Below are 4749 nucleotides of genomic sequence, written 5' to 3'. Positions count from 1 at the left end.
AACACTGAGCAATCATATCGATGGGTGAAATAAACAAAGAGGTATTAATAACGCATGTGAGTCAACAGGCCGGTGAGGACGGGAGGAGGGATCGTGAGAGATGCACGGCTCCGGAGAAACCAGAAAGGGGGACGGGCTACCTTTAGTTCCGGCAGACATCTGTTCCTGAAGAGCAGAGGCCCTCATTACTAACGAAGACGTTGTTAACTAAGATGGAGCCAGTGTAAGAAATGAAGAAAAGGGGGCAAGGGCGTTAGGCAAGAAGAGTTGTTAGGATATGAAAATATCACTTTGAAGTATTAATTCTCAGCAGGTCGACCGCACGCAGATTCGTGAATTCTACCGCTGGAATGGGGGTCAGATTCCCCTTCTCCAATGCCGTCATTCTATACATAACCCAGAGAGGTGAATGCACTTGTCCAAGGTCACTGTTTCCTGGAGGCAGAACTTGAACATAAACCCCACGGCCTGTGAAGGCTCGGGCTCAGTAACCACCCTTTGTTGCCCAGTACCCAGAGCTGGGCCTAGGGACTATTGGAGACCAATGATATCTGTGCAAATTGAAACCGGATCTCTTGTAGCCTAATACTCTTTCTACTGTGCCCTCTGCCTGTTGTGGTTTCTAAGGATTTTTAGAGTGTGGAAAATCTGTTAATGAAATGGTAACGAAAATAGCATCCAGTGTATCTATGTGTCTTAGAATAGAAAATAATAAAGATAGAGTTTAGAATGCGGTTCAGACACCTCACTCAGCAGAAGTGTTAGAGCGGGTGGACAGATGAGAAGAGCCTGATCAACTGTCCAGTGACAGAAGGAGGTGCCTTCCAGGTACCACTGGCAGGACACAGAACTCTCCAGAGGCTGGAAGGAGCCTGTCCCATAGTACTCACTTCTCTATCCAGCCGCCACCAGAACGCGCTCCAGAACCCAGACCACGTCAACTATCCCCAGCAGAGGACAGAGCTGAGCCATCGAAGAACATGGGAGACACCACACCCGAGCCAACATATCCTATCACCTTAAAAAATGCTAAATTTGGTTTATGCTCAAGGTCAACGTTAGAGCCTGCAGGTCGAGATTATAAATGTCTCAGCTCCAGAAAATCTTTCATCTACAGCCACGATACCCTGAACAAACCCAATCCCGTCTGATCTCGGAAGCTAAGCAGGGTCAGGCCTGGTTCGTACTTGAATGGAAGACCGCCTAGGAAGACTAGGTGCTGTAGGCGTAAAAAATTTAAAAAAATAAGGGATTGGAAGCTGACAAGGTCCTTGCAATCAGTGAGGTCAACCAAGGGTTGCTTCACCTAAAAAAAAAAAAAAAAAAAAAGGAAAGAAAATCTCTCTGCTTGCGGATGCCGAAGATCTTGTTCCATGTGACAAAGTTTCATATGCCACCAAAGACAGAAAGGTTTAAAATATAACTACTGGTTGGGGTAACACGCTGGCTGAAACTCATTCTCATTCGACTCCAAGTCAGCGAGTCAGGGAATTAACGACACCAGGTCCTTCGCAGCGTGGCGGTGGGACTGACGTGAAGTCATTGAGGAATCTCTGGTTACTGACAATCTCTGAGTAGAGAAGGAAGCGGAGCATCCAGATATATTTAGAACGCTTGGCCATTTTGCTGAGCGGACATGGCCCCCTCTTCAACTGGACTCGGACAAATAGCTGTGTCCCCGAGGTGGTTTTGTCATGCTAATGCGCTCGGACAGCTCCGCTTCACAAGATTTAGAGGTTTCTGTGAGTTTGTTTGCACCAAGCTGAGCTTCCTTAGAAAGCTTTCATTAATCAGGATATAACTGAACAGAGGCCGGCACTTGGGAGCTACCTGATTAAAGGCAGAGGAGAAGGTGCAGTTTGGGCGGAGTCCAAGCGGGTAGCAAGAAGAGGCAGCTTGTCGGTGCCAAACACTGTGCCAGCTTCCCCGAGAAAGTGATTTCCTGCAGTTTCAGGAGAGAGGCATTATCTCTCCTATGCAGATGAGGCAGCCGATGTTCAGGGGCTTTGAAGAAAACTTGGCTGTGGTCATTGAATGAATAAGTGCTGGCTTCTCTGACACCGAAGTTTAAGCTCTTTCCACTTTATCACGCAGAAAAGCTAGGAAGGAAAGGCCAACCTATTGAACACCCTTCCGGGTGTGAGTTATCACCAGAGCTCAGGATCGCGCGGACCTCGGCAGATGAGGGCTCCTGCGCTTATTCTGCACTTATTAAGCACCTGTGATGAGCAGAGCACTGTTCTGAGCACTAACCAAGACAAAGGCATAAAAGTTGTAACGAAAGACATAAAAATAGTACCTCCTATGCACGAGCTTGCCATCTAGCTGGGAGGAAAAAGAAACACAGAGCAAACAGTTAAGTGATATAAAATAATGCGGGTTCGATAGCAAGCATTACGGGACTTAGAGGATGAGGACTATTTCTGTGAGATAGTGCAATTATGGGAGGAGGTCGTTATCAACGAGAAAGACTCAGGCTGATCTTCGCAGAATGACTAGCATTTCAGGGGGTAGAGAAAGGGTAAAGAACATTCTAGAACGAAAGACAAGCTATGAACCAAATCAAGACCAATGCATTTGTCCTGAACAGAAGCTTAGAGCTTGACTCAAGAAGGGCACTTGGATACAGCGATGAGGACGGGCTTGCCGGAGCAGAGACAGCATGGAAGCAACTGAGAATCTTGACTGTCAAGAAGTCTATTAGCAATAAGGGGAAAACCGGGAGAGTCTTTAGGATTTATCCGATAGCAGTTACTGTTTTAATCTTACAAGTGGAAGCCTCAGAGTGGACAGAAACACACTGAATTTGTTGGCATAGAGCAGCAAAAGGGTACGACGAAGCCCAGAAAACCTCCCCTCAACTATCGTTGGTCTGTTCCATCTAAATATCCCAAGCACTTTCACTGTGTTCTTTATCAGGGTATTTAAATAAACCTTTTGGAAAGTTCTCCACATATAGCCACGAGATGTCCACATTTGGCATAAAAAGAAGACAATATACTTGTAGATAAGCCACATCTCACTAACCAGCAAATGAGTGAGACTATTTCCAAAACACTGCCATTTTGAGCCCCAATTATTTTTTCCAATTGGCCCTAATCAAAGAGAATCCTGAGAAATAAACATATGGCTTCACAGACACCTTCGCGCGTGCAACTGAATGAATGAATGAATTCTGTCATCATGGTGATGCTATAGGCGATTGTGACATAATAAGAAATATGTACTTGGTCTCTGTCCCCGAGTCCTGAACAGAGCTCCTAAAACCTTCATATTTTCCCAAGTGATCAGAAGTGTCTTTCACACAGCTCCTAAATCCTTGAAATTTCCTTGGTGATGGGACATTTTTGTTCTAATGAGGTGACGCTTGGTGGGCTCTTGGATGGGGATTGGTCACTACAGAGGTCAAGCCGTGACTGGATGCTTAGAATGCTCAGCCCTCTGCCCTGTCCTTTGGGGAGAGAGAGGGGAGCTGGATGGAGACTGAGTGAATAATGGATCGTATCTACATGATGAAGCCTCCGTAAAAATCCTTAAAGTACCAGGTTCAAAGAGCTTCTGGGTTGGTGAGCACATCCACAAGCCCGGAGCGCAGCATGGCCCAACTCCACGGAGACAGAGGCTCCTGTGCTTGGGACCCTTCTGACCACATCCTATGTACTTCTTCATCTAGGTGCTCATCTGTCCTTTATCATGTCCTTCAGAACAAACAGGTAAATGTTAGTAACTGTTGCCCTGAATTCTGTGTGGCATTATAGCAAATTATTGAGAATGAGGAGACAGTTATAGAAACCCCAATTTATAGTTGATTGGTCAGAAGTACAGGTGACAATCTAGGACTTGCGACTGGTATCTGAAGTGGGGGACAGTCTTGTGGCTCTGAGCCCTGTCCCTGTGGGGTCTGCATTAACTCCAGGTTGTTAAGGTCATGATTAAATTGTAGGGCACCCAGATGATGTCTGCAGAATTGGAAAATTGGTTGATGTGGCGGGAAAACACCCCACATGTTTGGTGTCAGAAATGTCGTGAGTAAAAGCGAGTGTTTTTCTTTCAGCCGTCAAATACAGTGAAAGCGTGTTTGAGAAGAACGAGAGTTATGCTAGCTGAAAACAGATCTGTCAAGAATCCTCCACAGCTGAGCAGACATTTTGATATTTTTAACTACCTTCCCTTTCCAGGGTACGCGCAGAACCACATAGTCCTGGGTCACGTGAGCATTATCTGTCCCACCAAAGCATCCCCCGTATTTAGCCCCAAGCCGCCTGGTACAAAGTGGACACCTTATACATGTTTTATGGAAGGACGAATGACTGAAAGACTCTCCCAAGCACAACGTGACCCAATTTATCATTTTATGGGAAACGAGGTGAACCTCCTTCACCCAGCAGTGTCGGCAAGAGTCAGCTCACAGATAAAGAACATTTTGCAAAGAGCACAGCACACTCTGTTCTCCCCATTTAAGTATGTATCCTTCATGCATGCGTGCATTCGCTGGGCATCCGCGTGTGTGTCAGCTAGCTGTAATTCACAACCACTCTTTATTATCTCTTCCTTATAAGAGTTCTCTCTTCTTCGTTAGGATTGTTCTCCCCATTGAGCAGATGGCGAAACCAAGAAATAGGGACATCTGGCTCTATGTCCAGGTACGTGCTAGGTGAAACATTTTGCACTATTAAATGCAAAGTGTCTAAGACTTCACAGTGCTTGGGCTAAGAGCACAGGCTTTGGGGTCAGGGAGAGAGAAGGATG

The 4749-nt window shown here is 46.0% G+C and overlaps 1 protein-coding gene and 1 pseudogene across 1 annotated transcript in view; one reads left to right on the top strand and one right to left on the bottom strand.

Moving 5' to 3' along the window:
• Window positions 1-4749, bottom strand: part of ASTN1 (astrotactin 1) — a 275401-nt gene that overhangs the window by 250258 nt on the left and 20394 nt on the right. The gene's annotated exons all lie outside the window — the stretch shown is intronic.
• LOC112476500 lies at window positions 1110-1228 on the top strand (annotated as a pseudogene).

Source organism: Pteropus alecto, unplaced genomic scaffold (assembly GCF_000325575.1).
Source record: "Pteropus alecto unplaced genomic scaffold, ASM32557v1 scaffold101, whole genome shotgun sequence".
Taxonomy (NCBI): Eukaryota; Metazoa; Chordata; class Mammalia; order Chiroptera; family Pteropodidae; genus Pteropus; species Pteropus alecto.
The sequence above is the reverse complement of the archived record's forward strand: the minus strand, read 5'-3'. Positions and strand labels throughout refer to the sequence as shown.